Source organism: Panthera onca, chromosome B4 (genome assembly GCF_046562875.1).
Source record: "Panthera onca isolate mPanOnc1 chromosome B4, mPanOnc1 haplotype 2, whole genome shotgun sequence".
Classification (NCBI taxonomy): Eukaryota; Metazoa; Chordata; class Mammalia; order Carnivora; family Felidae; genus Panthera; species Panthera onca.
In genome coordinates, this window is record NC_138345.1 from 32612599 (window position 1) to 32630918 (window position 18320).

The following is an 18320-nucleotide window of genomic DNA, read 5'->3' on the forward strand; positions in this document are numbered from 1 at the left end:
TGTTTACATGTATCAAATATTGTCTTAATTAAAAATAACAGAAGACAAAAGAAAAGAAGATTATGCATAATAATTTTTACTTAGTCCAAGAATGTAAGTCTTATTAGATACTGGCAAATACAGTAATGTGATTCCTCATATTAGTAGAAAAATTCATGGCCATCATGACCAATTAACAAACAAACAAACATTAGTTATAATTCAGCATCCATTTTTTAAAAAATATAACACACTAGTCATTTAATGATGATTATACTGACCATTTCCATTGGTTAGCAAAAGGCTTTTCTGAAAACTAAAGTTTCCCATGGTTTCCACTGTATCATTTTTTTTTGCCAGATCGAGTTCTTTTTCAGCCTGAAGAATCAGGTGGCCACCCTGAAGCTGGTCTTCTAATTTCTTAACAATTGTTTCCATTTTGGGGCGCCTGGGTGGCTCAGTCGTTAAGCGTCAGACTTCAGCTCAGGTCACGATCTCGCGGTCTGTGAGTTCGAGCCCCGTGTTTGGCTCTGGGGTGATGGCTCAGAGCCTGGAGCCTGCTTCCGATTCTGTGTCTCCCTCTCTCTCTGCCCCTCCCCCATTCATGCTCTGTCTCTCTCTGTCTCAAAAATAAATAAACGTTAACAAAAAAAAAAACACAAAAAAACCAATTGTTTCCATTTTAACCATACTAGGCTTCTCATTTGTAATCTGTTATGTATACTTTCTATATGCTACATTTTTAGGAATTTGCTCAAGAACCTCAAGAACCTTTGTGTATAATATTCTTAGCCTCTTGTGTGGACTCATAAAAAACCAATCCTATAAGGCTGGTGGTTTTCTTCAGGAAACTTGCCATGACAACCATTTAGAATCCATTCCCATAAAATTTTTTAAAAACCAAATCTATGGTAAACTAGGTATAGTTAAGATGTTTTATCTGAACCAAGAGCAGATGTCATGCTGAATGAAGGTACACTAAAAGGATGTTCTGTTAATGACAAGAACTACCAATGCCTGCTCTTGCCTCTACAACCAACAGTGTTCTGGAAGTCCTAACAAGTATAAAAAGAAAATAAAAAGAAATAAGAATCCATTCACTTTGGAATGAACTTGCCATTAGTTACTATTTTTTGATACTGTAGAAAACATAAGATAATCAATTACAAAATCATCTGAACTAATAAAAATTTGAATAGGTAATCATTTATTTAGTAAAGATACCAAGACATAATAGCTTTCCTATATACATTAGAAAATACAATTGAAAAATAAACATATCCACAATAGCAAATAATCTATAAATTATTCAAGAATAAATTTAATAAAAGACATATAAGACATGTAATTATGAAACTCTATTGGGTGTCATAGAATAAAAGCTGAATAAAAGAAGTGGCATTCTGTTTTCCTGGATGATGAGAGTAAATAATTTAAATGTTTAAATCTTTAAAAATTAAACTCTTGGTATGATTTAATTTTGATAAAATAATTCTTAAATTAATCTTAAAGAATACATATGAAAGAATATGGTTAGGAAAGTTTTGAAAAAATAATAATTTATCCTTTCACATATTAAAACATATTATGAAGTTATAATAAATAGACAACATTTTTCTAGTAGATTAGATTAGAACCAGACTATAATGGTAAGGTAAATCAAGACAAGTATAGATAAAAATATAGTATATGAACCATCAGTCTATATGTATTATAGTATTAAAATATTGTATTATAGGGGCACCTGGGTGGCTCAGTTGGGTAAGCGTCCTACTCTTGATCTCAGCTCAGGTCATGGTGTCACTGTCATGGGTTCAAGCCCATTGTCGGGCTCTGCACTAACAATGTGAGCCTACTTGAGATTCTCTCTTTCCCTCTCCTTCTGTCCCTCCCCAACTCGTGCTCACCCTCCCTCTCTCTCTCTCTCAAAAATAAATAAATTAACTTAAAATATACATATAGTATTATGTCATAGTATTATGACACATCAAATCATTAAGTAAAAAGTGAACTATTTATTTAACAAAATGAGCTAACCATATTTTATGGGCAATATTACATTGTTATGTCATACTTTAACTGTAACTAAATTGAAAACTACCAAAACAGATCCATAAAATACTTGATGCAAATTGGTGAATATACAAACAATTTTCCCGTGGGGTCAGGCCTTTCTATGCACGGCCAACTGTAAAACCATAGGGAAATGTTCATAGATTGACAACAAAAACCTTAAATAAAAACAGGAGATAAAAAAAATTTATAATGTCAGAAAAACACTATAAAACAATAATAGAAAGCTAACCATGAATCTGAAAAAAAAATCTAGTTTCTATAGGCAAATGACTAATTCTGATATGTGAACGTTTCTTTCAAGTTGATAAGGAAAAAAGGAACATCCTAATGGAATATTGAGCAAAAGATATAGCATGGAATTAAAAAATTAATAAATTAAAATGGACAATAAACAAAAAAAGATGCTTGGATTCAATAGTAAGCAAATAATTGCAAATAAAACAAAACCAAGGTAATATTTTCCACCTATCTTATTTTCAAAGATGAAAATAAACACTAATAGTATAATCAGGATGTTGGAAAGTACTCAAACTTCTTTTGAAAATTAATCAAAACTTTCTAAAGAGTTATTTAAAAATATGTATTATGGGGCACTTGGATGGCTCAGTCGGTTGAACATCCGACTTCATCTCAGGTTGTGATCTCATAGTTCTTGAGTTTGAGCCCCACATCGGGCTTGCTGCTGTCAGCCTGTCAATGCAGAACACACTTCAGATCCTCTGTCCTCCTATCTCTCTGCCCGTCCCCCGCTTATGATTTCTTTCAAAAAATAAATAAAAACATTAAAAAAAAATAAGTATCATGTGCATATCCTTTAATCCAGCAATTCCATTTACAGTCATTTCTCCTAAAGAAACAACCCCTTCAAAAGTCCAAATGAACGTACATGTAGGTTTAATATAAAGTTTAGATAGATAGATAATTTATATGTATTAAGTAATCATAAACAATCTAAGTGTTGAATAATAGCAATTTAGTAAATTGATTTAAATTTAAATTCAACGAATAACCTATTACATAGTCATATTAATTATATATGACAAAAATATATCAATGGATAATGAACAAGCACATTATAAATTAGGATGCCTAACAGGGTTTCATTTGATATGAAAATAGAAATCTCCCTCTTTCTTTCTGTATGTACATACTTATGTATGTATGTTTTAGGCAGAACTGTGTCCCCTCAAAATTCATATTTTGAAGTTCTAATCCCCCAAACCTCAGAATGTGAATATATTTGGGGATAGGACCTTAAAAGACATGATTACATTAAAATGAGATCATTAGGGTAATCCAATCTGACTGACATATAAGAAGAGGAAATTTGCGCGGATAAAGCAACACCAAGGAAGCAGGTATGCACAGAGAAGACTATGTGAGGACACAGTGAGAAAGAAACCATTTACAAGCCAAAAGAGAGAATTCAGAAAAAAATAAACCTGCCCACACCTTAATCTTGGACTTCTAGCCTCCAGAATTTAGAGAAAATAAATCCCCATTGTTTAAGTCACCCAGTTGTGATATTTTGTTATGGTAGCCCTAACAAACTAATGCTATATGTTTCAGTGTGTACATGAGTGTATGCATGTATAAATAAATATTACATATAAATTATAAGTATATAAGCATATCCTTTTATAATATACACGTTTATATAGAGACACATATATAACATTTTCATGTTTATATATTTGAGAGACTAGAATAATATATCCCACGATGTTAATAGTGGTTTTTTCTAGACAGTATTTACAGTTTTTGGCATATTTTTTCTAGATATTTACAATTAGTATCTGTTTTTAGAAGAACAAAAATAAATCCATTTTAATTCACAAAAAAAAGATCAGTACTCAGTTGATTCTTGTTTTTCTTTTACATCTAGCATAGTGCTTTATGTATGGAAAGGGCATAATAAAAATTGTATTGATTAAAACAAATAAAGACTAGATTGTATGAATTGGAAGGTTTTTGTTAAAATGACTTTCAAAAGCACAATAAGCCTTCATGGAAACACAGTATTGCTAGATTCTATTTATTTTCAGTTCTCTTTTCATGGTGCTCTCTCTCCTACACTCTCCAGGAGGCAGATGTTTAGGACTAATATTTGATTCTTAAGTATGTTTACTTCAGTTTTTCTTTTGAGAAGTTTAAGTTCTTTACTAATTACAGATTCCATTTTTAGGCTTGATTGGCATCCTTTTAATTTTTTTTTCTGACATTTGATTTGTCTCTTTTTTTTCTGACATTGCATTTTGGTTAGGTTATGTAGGGAGTTGGTGAAATGGTTCCCTGACTTTCAGGTTTCTCTTCGTGTGGCCCATCATCTCCCTGTTTCCAGCTCTGAAGCTATCATGGCATATTGACAAGTGAGAATGGATAGAGCCCCAGTGTCTGACATAGATAAAGCTATCAAAAAACACCCTGCAGGGGCAAGCCCCAGGTCCAAATAGGTCTTGTTAGATCTGTATAGACACTTTAGAGTTCCTCTTTCTGAACATACATTTAATCATTGTACAGATGCAAGCCATTTTCCCTTTGACCCTAAACTCTGGATCCTGAGATCACAAATCTGTACCTCCTGCAGGCATGTATCTTTTATTAATGGAAACATCAAAATTCTAGTGCAGCTTTGGCAACTCAGTTTGCAGAGAATTATTAAGCTATTTTGAGTGCTCCAGAAAAGTAACATGCATATCTGGCATTAAAAAATATCATGCAGAGATGGAAATATAATCAATCATATTTTAGATGAAGGAATAAATGGCCTTTGTGATTTATGTTATTAGTGTAAGTAGTTAATAGAAGCAAATTAGGTTTATGTGTGACAGAGACATTATCAATTAATAGCTCTTGGGTTTTCAGTACTTTGTATCTAAAAATAAAATAAGTAAAAGAAAATAATAAAATAAAATAAAATAAAATAAAATAATCCTTGTCTTTGGACCTAGAATCATAAGTGTCACCAGGCAGAAATTTATTTCCTCCCTTTTTGGCTCAATCATTTAAGATTTCTCAAAGGCACAGTAGATAAGTTAATGAAAGCAAGGCTGGTCATGGAAAGGGGAAAATCTTAAGTTTCTGTGACAGTGGAAAAAAGAGAGTACAACTAATGTCATATATCTAGTAATAACCATCACTGAAATTTGTGGATTCAGAGTTGCTACAGCTAGAAAATTGAAATAGAAAGACCTCATGTTGGGAATATGTGTTGCCTTTCATAGCCAAGCTTCTCAGGGATTTGAGCTCAGGACATCATCAAAGGAAGGAAGCTTTGAATGTAATATATGAGATTGCAGGTATCATTGTTCTAAAAAGCATATTTTCTGAAATATGATCTTAATTTAATTTTCTATAGCCTTTCTGGGGATGGTTTTCCTAAGGTCACCATTTCTGTAGCTTCATGGTGCAGCATTTGTGGGGTTTGGGTTCAATGACTTTGCTCAGGCAGATCCTGCTGCACTGAACTTGCCCCCATGTTGGCCAAACTGAAGAAAAATAGGTATTTCCAATTTTCTGTTATGTAACAAAGTAGGATGATGGAGATTAAAAATTAAACTACTTTTATAGAGAACCTGAGAGATGTGAAGTGGAAGGTTTCAGTTTGAAGTAAAGAGGGATTTTCTAAATGGGAACAATATTGATGAAAATCTGTTGGAAATATCCTAGGAAAGATATACTTAGGAAATTTAAACTGGATCATTTTATTCATTCTCATTAATATTGAGGCTTTAAAGGCAAAACACTAAATGCTTACTATATGCCTAAGACTAATTACCTGACATCACACAGTTAATTAGTGATGGAACCAGGTTTAAACTCATTTAGCCTGAATCCAGAGCTTTGTTAACTACCAAGTTGTATGTTTCTCTTTTATTATGAAGTGATGAGAGACAGAACGCTACTCAAGGCAGTGAATCATAAAAATACCCTCTGGTCTAGTAGAATCTCCTTTAGATCTCAGAGTGTCTTATAAAATAATATTTTGATCAAATATAAAAAATATGTAATTATCACAGTCTGGTGTTGATGGTACAGAAATTAGTTAAGAGGAAGAAATTTTAAAAATTTTAGAAAGATAACTATAATTCATCCCTCATTTCCTCCCTCCCTCCTTCACTCTCTTCCTTCCTTCCTTCCTTCCTTCCTTCTTTCCTTCCTTCGTTCCTTCCTTCCTTCTCCTTATATTTGATATTTATTCACTTGCTATAAAAATTGAATTGTCTTTTTCATCCAGACTTTCTAATTTTCTTTTTAAAAATTATTAGATTTTATTTTTTTAAGATGTATCAGGTTTACAAAAAAATGAACAAACAGTACAGCAAGTTTCCATATAACCTCTTGCCTTTGTCTCAGTTCTCCCCCATTTAACCAGTATTGATACATTATTATTAACTAAAGTACATTATCTCCCTTCTCCTTGGTTGTGGAATGGATGTAGTAATTCACTTCTAAAGACTGGAGTATGGTGGAAGTAATGGTATGTGACTTCCAAGACTGGGTTATAAAAGACATTATAGCTTTTTCCATGCTTATTCTCTTGCTCTGGAGGAAGCCAATTGCCAATGTCACAACAATACCCTGTCAAGCAGCCCTATGGAGAGATTCACATTGTAAGGAACTGAGGCCACCTGCCAATAGCCATGTGAGTGAGCTATTTTGAAAGTAGGCCCTCCAACCCCAGATAAGCCCTCTGATGACACCAGCCCTGGCCAGCATTTTGATAGCATCCTTATGAAAAAAGCCAAGCCAGGCCATTTAGCTAAGCTGCTCCCAAATTCATGACTGACAGAAACTATATAACATAGTAAATGTCCATTGTTATGTAATCTTTTGTTTTCAGCATAATTTATCTCACTGTAATAGATAACTGATACCCAAGGAGAGTTGACTTGTCAGAAAATTTCCTTCTAACTCTTGAAGTAGTAAAGGGGGAAAGATTGGAAGAAAACAAGGAAGTAAGGTCTACAGCATATTGAAACATGGAAAGAAATGGAACAATGGAAACAGGAACCCTGGCTCAAACTGAAACCATGTACAAAGATCTTTAAGGAGTAGTACATTGATATTCTAGGAAAAATATTGTCATATTAGGATATAATATTGTAAGAATTTAAGAATCATCTTCTTTGCAAATACTTATGGTATTTAGGTTACCTAGTGAATCCATCCATCCATCGAATTTCCCAAGATAGAAATTTGAAGTCTAGCAGATTCTGTTCTTTAACTCTTTGCTAACTGGAAACAAAGTGCTGTTGATTTCAAAACTTAATTTAAAAAATCTGTCTCTCTTTCCTCACTTCTGCCACTGCTTTATTACCAGCACTCACTGCTTACAGCTTAGAATTCTGCAGTTATTTCCTAACAACCTCAATGTATTCTTCATAATGATATCAAAATAATCTTCCTAGAATACAAATACAATCTTGTCACTCATCTCCCTCGATGAAGTTCAAAGTCATAAACTCAACATAGAGAATCCATGATTTGGTTTCAGACTATGTCTTAAATTTCCTGATCTTCTCACATTCTTTCCTAATACAATGTTGTTTCACACCTCTCTACCTCCCTATAGGTGTAAACCTGAGCTCTGCTATTTACTTGTGTGAGTGTGTGGGCTTTTTCCTTCCTTCTCTAAGTGTCAGAAACCTCATGTATAAAAAAAAAAAGAGCAGTCATAGGATATGATCAAAAGAGTTGTTTTGATGATTATGTTATAATACATGTAAAGTACTTGGGTGAGTGTCTGATGCATAATAAATGCTTAACAAATGACTATTATCTCCATAAGTTCTCTCTACCTCCATCCTCTCTTCTTTGCCTGACCCACTCCTACTCTCTTAAGATTTAATTAAGATGTTAACACCTTGGGAAGTTTTCATTCAGCCAGGTTGACTTTGATTCCTTCTTTTTGTGTTTCTACAGACCCATTGCCATGGTAATAATCTAACTTTGTTTTTATTGTTGCTTTATTTGTCAAGCTCAATCTCTCTAAACTTAGCTCTTTATTATATATTTACTGCCTGGCGTCTGCCCATAGTATATTTAGGAAAAATATTTATGAAATAAATGAATGTACTTAGAATGACTAAAACTGGAAGCTGTCTACACCAGTAGCTTAATTTAATTATACTTTTGTGTTCTCAAAGTAGATGAATATCAGTGAATACTCAGCAAAATTTATAAAATGTCTAATGTAACATAAGTCTTCAGAGAAACTATTATTAATTCGCCCCGAATGAGATATTTCATTTCACAAATCCATCAAACAAATAAACAGGCAATCCAGGATATCAGAAGTTCCAACTTGAAAGAAATTAACTGATAGACAAACAAGTATAGAGTATTTACCGATATATATATAACCATAATATTAGACAATGTGGTATGTCTAATGAAATGACATTATCAATATTTTATAATGTACATCAAAACTATGGATAAAACCTTAGAGTTTGATTGTATATAGTATGATTACACTTGTTATATTTTTGGAAATAATATATTTAAAATTGGGGCGCCTGGGTGGCTCAGTCGGTTGAGCGGCCGACTTCAGCTCAGGTCATGATCTCGCGGTCCGTTAGATCAATCCCTGCGTTGGGCTCTGTGCTGACAGCTCAGAGCCTGGATCCTGTTTCAGATTCTGTGTCTCCCTCTCTCTGACCCTCCCCCATTCATGCTCTGTCTCTCTCTGTCTCAAAAATAAGTAAACATTAAAAAAGAAATAATATATTTAAAATTGACAAAATTAAATAATCTTCAACAAGCAAGCAATCTGTTATATATAAGTCCCTATCATCTATGCTATTCAGATCTACCTATTCCATAAATGCCTATACCTGTTAGTATCCAAATATATTTCAGAATTAAAAGACTCATTCCCTTAGCTATCAGATCTTTCTAGGAATTGCCCTTGACAGAAAAAAATCACCTTTCTCAAGGTCATGCCCACTCCCAGGGGGCAATCTGCATTCAGTGACTGGTCAAGTTGGAAGTTTAATGTCTCAGTCCCCTCCTTTCAACTCAAGTCAATTCTGAAGAATCATTCCAGCTTTAGAGCAACCAGAGGGGTCTACTGAGGCCTTTGTTTGTGACTACAGTGAAACCCAGTTCTGCTGAATCTCCTGTGCAATCCCTCCCTTCCCCCACAGTTATTAATCCCTAAAGTTCTTCCTAATAAACTTTCTGCATGCTAATCTCTGTATGGGTATTGTTTTTGTGAGCAGTCTTCCAGATAGCACGTATTAAATTTTCAAATCATTCTTATGATTGAATTTCCATAACAGTATATTTGACTTTTTTTTTAATTTTTTTAACGTTTATTTATTTATTTATTTAAAAAATTTTTTTAACATTTATTTATTTTTGAGACAGAGAGAGACACAGCATGAACGGGGGAGGGGCAGAGAGAGAGGGAGACACAGAATCGGAAGCAGGCTCCAGGCTCTGAGCCATCAGCCCAGAGCCCGACGCGGGGCTCGAACTCACGGACCGTGAGATCGTGACCCCGCTGAAGTCGGACGCTTAACTGACTGAGCCACCCAGGCGCCCCAGTATATTTGACTTTTAATATCACACTTGCACTTATTTAAGCACACATTCCATTACTCATGCACTCATTCACTAATTCGTCTAATTTATTAATTCTTTAATTCATCTCTTCTTTTGTGGAATTGTTAAAAGTATTTAGAAAAGCAAGTAGTACTACTTGGTTGGTAAAAGTCAGAACTGCCCTATTTCATTCATTCTGAGATGAATTTTTTTTTCTTTTGCATTGTACCATCTCTGTGACATCTTGATAGAGTGGACAGTTAGCCAGATATGAGGAAGGAACAAATGCTTTCTGACTATTAAAAAGGGCATTCTGCCCAAGTTCCAAACAGCCTGAAAAGACCCTGGGGGGATATGCATGTGTTCTTCCCTATGATTGCTGTCCTACAGTAATCTATAGCTTTATTATAATATATTTACACTGAGGGCTTTTTTTGACAGATTTTATTATTTATTTTGGAGAGACAGAGTGCAAGTGGGGAAGGGGCAGAGAGACAGAGAAGGAGACACAGAATCCAAAGGGGGCTCCAGGCTTTGAGCTGTCAGCACAGAGTCCAACAGGGGGCTCGAATTCATAGACCTGAGCTGAAGTCCAACCAACTGAGCCACCCAGGTGCCCCTACATTGAGGTTCTGATCCCACCCTGTGCAGAGGAGGGATGCCATGACAGTTCCAACAAGGACCATATAGGGCCAAAAACTTCCCTTCCCGAACTACGGGAGGAATCCCCAAGATGATTGGAAGGAACTTCAATTAGCGACCACCCTAGGTATGACTCATAACCCATGCAAGTATAAAAAACAAGACAAACCTACCCCCTGGTATAGTTGCTGCCTTTGGGTCTGTTCACTCTCCCATCTTGAGAGTATACTTTCTTTTAAATTGCTATTAAACTCTTTCTTACTTGAAAGTTTGGCTCTGAATTCTTTCTTAACTGAACTCAAGAACCAAGGTTGGTGCTGAGGCAGGGGAGGGACCTATTATGAATACCTTACCTGTTGTCCAGACAAATCCATATATATGGTACTTGCCATTGCCTATGAAAATACAAACTTGGTTACTATTGTTAATGGCTGACAGAACAATTAGAACATCTTATTAATTTAGTTGATGTATCATTTAGAGACTATTGGAAGTTATGTGAATCCAAATTGTTGAATATATACCTTCGTTGATATTTTTGGATTAGATTAAGATGCAACCTGTATCAAAACTTGCAGAATGGTTTCTAACTTCTAAAATAATGATTGATTTATACAGACGATATTAATGAATATTAAAAATGTTATGTAATAGATTGCTGAGGGAATGGGATATTGAAAATGTCTTGGAGTATTTCTCAATAGATACTTATTAATTTTTAAGGGAAATGTTACCTTTATAATGAGATTATAGTAGCCATCAGATTAATCAAGTAATTAAGTTTAGCAATACCAATAGTGGAACAAACTGATATCATTTGGCTCCTGATGTGATATAATTAGACATATATAACATCACTTATGTAACATTTTATCAAAAATGTTTAACGTGAACATAATCATGAGGAAACTATTAGGAAAATCTATAATGTGAGACATTCAACAAGATAGCCTGGACTTTCCAACAAAGTTAATTCCACAATACAAACCACATTCAGATGCACACACGCACACACACACACACACATATAATATAGGAAACTATACCATAATAGAATAAACTTACAGATGTAATAACCAACTTGATTGAACCTTGGATCAGGGGAAAAACAGCTACAAAAGACCATTTTGGGACAGTTATGGAAGCTTAAATATGGATTGACTGTATTACTGATTTAATGTAAATTTTCTTTAATAGGATGCTGATATTATGGCTATGTTGGATAATGTTCTTTTCATAGGAGATGCACACTAAAATATTTAAGAGTGACATGTCATGATGTCAAAGCTTATTTTCAGATGGCTTGTCAAAGTCCAAATAGGGAAAGATAAGGCAACTGTGTAATATGTATAATATATCAGGGTTTACAAGTATTCATCATACATTTTTTCAACTTTCCTACAGGTTTGATAATTTTCAAAATAAAAAGCTTAGACAAATAATACTATATATGTAGAATTTACACATATATGCACACATACAAACTTACAGAATAGGTGTCAGTGGCTCGGAAAAAATTTCTGGAGACAAGAATGGAGCACTCCCAAGAAATACTGCATCATCAATGCTCTTCATTGTATGGAGGTTGATACTGTGTGCAAAGTTATAGACTTTAGCACCTCCTAATCAGAGTAGGAAGTAAATAATTCTTACTAATTTATTTTGTTTATATTCTCATTTTTATGTATGCTTAAGTGTTGTATGATAATCTTGATGTCTAAATAATTCTAGAAGAGTTTTTACTAAAATAAAAGTAAAAAACTAAAATGAAATAAATTATAAAGGGATGAGAGATGATTTTCAATAATTTAATTGTCAGGGTTCATCTTCCATAATATAACACTGTGTCTTATATTTTGTTGATGACATTTGACAGCACAGAGCCCAGCACAGGGCTTGAATTCATGACCCTGAGATCAAGACCTAAGCTGAGATCAAGAGTCAGATGCTTAACCGAATGAGCCATCCAGGCACTCTATGATTCCCTGAATGAGGAAAAACAATTACCGAAAGCAAAACAACAAAAAAGAAAATCAAAATAACAGCATAGCCTTCCATTTATTATATTTAACATTTCACTATGAACATTGTAAAACGTGCACATTTGTGGAAAGAATAGAACAATTAAACCCCAAATACATCATCCAGACTCAACAATCACTACTATTTGCTCAATGTCCACCATCTCTTTTGAAATGACCCAAGAAAACGATTTATTTATAGACAGGGTCCAAAGACTTCTCAAAGTTTCTCTTGGATCTATGCCTTTTAAGTCTGTTGCCTTAGGGGACATTTGAATGGATATACATTCACAGTATGTATAAAAATACATATGTCTATGTGTATATACACCTATATAGATATATAGATGAATACATATACACATCTATATGTAAATATATAGGTATAAACACATAATTGCCACTACATATATATGTATGTTTGCATTTATGTTCTGTGAATTCTATTTTATTGTGAGAAGCTGAAGGATGGAGGTGATTTGCTCCAGGGGATTAAGGTTACTTAAACTAGATTTCGAATTATGACCATTGAAAACTTTCATCCTTGAACTTCCTGAAATAAAGGGCAGTGAAGATAACTCAGAGATATCTTACAGCAAATAAGAAAATGATTAAAATAAACATAAATTAAAAATGGAAGCTTTTGTCAAGAACTAGTTTGAAAATATGAAATAAGCATAGGTTATTTATTATTCCTTGCTTGAAAACTTAAAACCCTGCTGAATTAAGTCACCATACATCTGAGAACATTTTACTCTGAGCTGATTTACCAGGTTTCACCTATCACCCACATTCCTGATACTTATACTTTCTTCTTACTCCAATTACAAATATTCTATAAATTAAACTCTGGTTATCTAGATGTTTAAATCCTTGCCCCATTAAAAAATACATATATAAATGGCCAAGAATGAATATACACACACACACACACACACACACACACACACACACACACACACACATATTCACCTTTGCTTTGCATTCCATGCTCTATTTGGTGAATATGCACTCTTTTGTGTCTAAGGAATTATTGATTTTGATGTAGCTGGATCTCTCCAATATGAGTCAGTTTGAAAATGCTATTTTTATTCAGATTAAAGAATTTGGAATTCAACAAGTCAATAGCATATGGAGGATGTCAGGCTGATTCACTCCCTAAGTAGTCTTTTCAGATACCCTGGAGTATGGATAAACTACATATGGATTATTCAGTTCTGACTGTACAGCATTCTATTTTAATTCCATTTTACGTTAATAGCTATGCAGAATGTCTAAGGGCAGCAAATCAATTGAACTACAAGGGATGTATTGAATCATTGATTCAAACACAGCATAGTCCTAGCAAAATATAAAATATTGATTAAAACAAACTAAAGCAGTTCTTTTCTACTTTCTTCATTTAAAGTTATTTAACATTTTGATTTCACTAGTTAGATGTAGTTATGCAAAAATTATGAGATATATATGAGACTATGTCAAGACTCTTTCAATGCTCATCATTGAGAACCTTTGAGACTTTTATTAATATTCCAAAATGACATTTTCTAAATATTTAACTTTTACTGATTAGTTGCTGCAGACATAATTTACCTATTGATATTTATTTGGCTCTGAGTCTTGGCATAGAGTGGGGTTCTTTTAAAATTATGCTAAAAAACAAGTTTTTAAAGACTCATGTAGAATTATTTATAAATGACAATTTTCTTGATAGTTTCACAATGTGATGAAAGAGACTGATTATTAACAATCTTACATAATAATGGACATGCACATCTATAAAATGCAGTTTTAAAATTAAATTTAAATCTTGAAAATAAACAGACACTATCAAAATAATTTCAAGTGTTCTAGAGAAGGTGAACAAAGGTTAAGTCCCCCCAAAACATTTCAGAAATGATGGTTTCCTCTTGGTCCAATTAGAGAACCTGAATGTCATTATGTTGTTGTGGTTCTCAGGAGCCTAATTGCACATAAAAATCTCCCTTCAAATCATAACACATGTGCTATTTCTAAGTCTTTTTCCATCCTAAACAAAAGACGAATTATTAAAATGTGGTGAGATTTCATGTAGAATTGGCAGTAAGTTTAGAGGGCAATAACTTAACACTTGCACCGTGAAATTAAAATTTAACTCCACTCAATGTATTTCCACCGACCAGCAGCAGACAGTTGTATTTTTATTTTATTTTACTTTTATGAGAGCAGAGAGATTTAATTACTTCAGTTTAAACAGAATGGCCTACCACTGCCTGTTGACAGGGTCTCTGGTGCAGGCAAATTATGGCAGATAATGTTACTGTTCCAAGGAGCTTCCTTAGGGGTGCCTTGTCTCTCTGCTCTGAGCTGAGCTGAATAGAAGGCCCCAGAGGCAGTGGCTCAGGATCCCCTGCCAAAAAGGTACCTTTTTGCTAAAAAGAAAGATGCTTTGAGGATCAGATTTGCTGCTCAACTCTGCTGCCCCTGTAATCTCATGCTTTTTACTTTTGTAAATTCTTGTTTTTGAAGACAAAAATTTGTCCCTTTTCTTTTAGGTACAGTATAACAAGAGAAAAGAATAATTTCCTTTTAAATAAGAAATGTGGGCAGTAAAATATACATTTTTTGTTATAAGAAACAAATCATAGCTTACCTTTATTTAGGGTAGGAATGGTCAAACTCTCTCTCCTCAAACAAACAAACAGATTTATAACAGTGTATTTTAAATAAACGTTCTCTCCCAGTGTCTAATCCTGGAGCAGTGAATATAATTTCCAGCTAAACAACGAGTTCAGATTTTGTTCCTGTCAAATTGATGTAAAATTCAGATTACTATGTCTGAGCAGAAAAATATGGAAAGAATTATACTGACTGTAAGCATTTGCTATACAACCACGCATTTTTTTAAAAAAAGCTTAAAAATGTATAGAATGTGTATCATTGTATATTTATATTTTAAAAGCACAATGTTGTTATAGAAAAATACAGATGAGGGACATTGTTTCTCTCTATCTGTAGCAATGACATCTCACTCTTCTTAACTAGTCAGCTATTTTTAAAAGGTAGCCTTAGGCCTAGCTTCAAGCATGAGTGGCCTGTGCAGTTAACAGGGCTAGGCAATTTAGCAGGCCCTCATACTTGGTTTAATGCCCTGCTGTCCCTGTCTTGAAATTCATAATTTTTTAACAAGGGGCCCTTCATTTTCACTTTGCACTGGGGCTTGCAAACACTGTGGCTGGGCCTGGATATCCCTAATTGTGAATAAGCTGCTGCTGTACTCCACAGGCTTAATTTTTTCCTTCTCCTTCTTCCAAGTATGTTGTATGGTTCTTGTCTGGGTTATGGGGTTTAGCCTATTTTTACCTTTCTGCACTGCTTCTTATGTTCCATTTTCATGGTGTTTAGATTATAGCAGACACGAACTTCCTGTGTCTCAGCACCAGCCATGAATCAGGCTGGGAGCTGGGACTGCAAGGCTGTCAGGGGAGCTGCCTGGTTCCAGCTTTAAAATAACAAGTGCTTGACAGCTTAGTTTACATAACTGGAAAATTGTGGCTATATTCTAAAACGCAGTTACCTGTGACATAATAACTAGGGACTTAATTTATTTAGACTTTTTCCTCACAATATAATTTCCAATAAATAAATCTCCCAGGGGCAGGAAGACATGGCAGTTCACAATGCTCACATTTTCCTCCCTGAGTTTAGACCTGCTTTCCTTTCTCGGTAGTTAACAAAACGAACACTACACCTCATAATTTTACTTTTACCCTGCTAGCAACAGCTGATGTGCAAGGCACATGAGAATGTATGGAGTGCTCATGGACTGTGTTAAAAAAAGTTTCATTTCATTTTTAATGTTTTTTTTCCCCCAATATTTTTTTTTGTGAGTAGTGTTTTTCTTTAAGGCACTATAATAGTGTGCAGAAATTAGGTTTCATTTGTATATACATTGTTTGGTTATTTTTAAAAATAAAGGTTTCAGTTAAAATGTTTAAATGATAAGTGAGGAAGGTGAAAGTAAGTACTGGAAAACATCCCCTTCCCTCCAGGGGAAAGAACAGTCATTGTCTTGTTATTATTTAATATTTATACAAGGGCAGAGACATCTAGGGCCAAGCACAATGGATGAAATTGTGCCAAAGATGAACACAATCCCTGCCTTGAGGTGCTTTCTGCCCAGGGTTGGGTCAAGAGTGCATTCAAGGGAAGGAAGCAAGCTGAAGCATCTAGAATTCCACTGTGTGGTGAGTGCCAAGCCAGCTGTGGGATTTGAACAATGGCTTTGGTTGGGAAATGGAGAATTTCTTCTGAAATGTAGAAAAGCACATGGTAAGACTTGAAGGTTAACAGTTGTCATGAGTGCCTATGAACAAGTGGACATGGATTAATTTATTGTTAATGTTTGATAAGTGCCGATTATTAAAGTAGGAAGTTCTTAGAACATTAAAAGAAAATTCTGTGAATAGCCATTAAGATCTTGAGCAGAGGAGCACCTGGGTGGCTTAGTCCTTTAAGTGACTAACTCTGGGTTCCTTCTTAGGTCATGATGTCATGGTTTGTGAGTTCAACCCCCACATCAGGCTCCATGATGATAGTGCAGATCCTGCTTGGGATTCTCTCTCTGACTCTCCCCCGCTCACTCTCTCTGTCTCTTTCAAAAATAAGTAAATAAACTTAGAAAAAAAATATCTTTGGCAGAAACCTAACCATGGCTGACTTCAGCCAATCAGACTGCAGTTTCCAGTCTAGGTGGTCAGTCAGAAAATTCATCAATGAATTCTCTCAGAGCCAGAAATTCTCTGTGAAAGGGAACTCTGAAGAGTTCAGTCTTCGTCTCAAATTATAGCCTTGAAGATTCTATGTAAAGTTAAATGAATTGTGTTAGACTGAATAGCATTTGTCCCTCATTATCTCCATATTTATAACTTCTTAACTTACGTAGTGAATGAAAGTTTTGGTGGTGAGAAAAGGAATAAAGGCATAGAGGGATAGTTTAAATGTTTTGTGTAGCTCCTTCCATGTGTATTTTGTTTTCATTGGAGATACTCATAATCAATCAGTGTAACATGCTTTATAATACAAAATGATATAGTAAGTTAATGGTAAAAAGAGAAAGACAAAATAATTGGATGGATGATTGTGTGTGAAAGAAAATTAAAACATAATATAGGAAGAACAATAAATTCCATTCTTCAGTCCAAGGATTGGATACTTGGCAGCTCTCAGTAGATTCTTAAAAAATCATCTTAGGAATCCCTTCTCTACTGTTTCAAATCCACTAATCCTATTTTGGGTATTCTACCCTGCAAGGAGTAACAGACACCCTTTTCTTATGACTTCAGTAAGTTTGCATCTTTTCAAGGTTCTCCTCCATCATTTTTCCTCCACTTGATTTTCTCTCTTGCATAGTGCATAGTACCAGTATATGTAGTTTCTGGGTACATAGGAGATGGTAAAAAAAATAGAGAGTCCAGAAATAAATTGTCACATATATGGTCAAATAATTTTCAATGAGGGTGCCAAGACCATTTAATGAGGAAAGGCCAGTCTTTTCAGTAAATGGTACTGGGAAAATGAAAGATGCATTCAAGAGAATGAAGTTGGACTTTTACCTTACATTATATAGGCATTAATTCAAAATGAATAAAAAATTTTAACTATAAGAAAAAAAAATATAAAACTCTTAGAAGAAATCATAGGAGAAAATCTTTATGACACTGGATTTGACCGTGATTTCTTATATATGACACCAAAAACATAGGAAATAAAAGAAAAAATAGTTAAGTTGGACTTCAAAATTAAAAATTTTGTGCATCAGAGGCCACTGTCAATAAGTTGAAAAGACATCCACAACATGAGAAAAATATTTGCAAATCACATGTCTGATATGGTATAAATATCTTAGAATTTAGAAAGTACTCCTCCAGCTTAAGAACAAGAAAAAAATAAAAGCAAATAACCCAACTAAAAAACGAGCAAAAGTTCTTGATAAAGAGAGTTTTCCAAAGATGATATACAAATGGTCAATAAGTACATGAAAATTTACTCAACACTTATAGCCATAAGGAA

General features: G+C 34.1%; 1 pseudogene; it reads right to left on the bottom strand.

Annotated features, from left to right (window-relative positions):
- Nucleotides 1–250: 250 nt before the first annotated feature.
- LOC132660387 (NADH dehydrogenase [ubiquinone] 1 alpha subcomplex subunit 5-like) lies at nt 251–838 on the bottom strand (annotated as a pseudogene).
- Nucleotides 839–18320: the final 17482 nt, after the last annotated feature.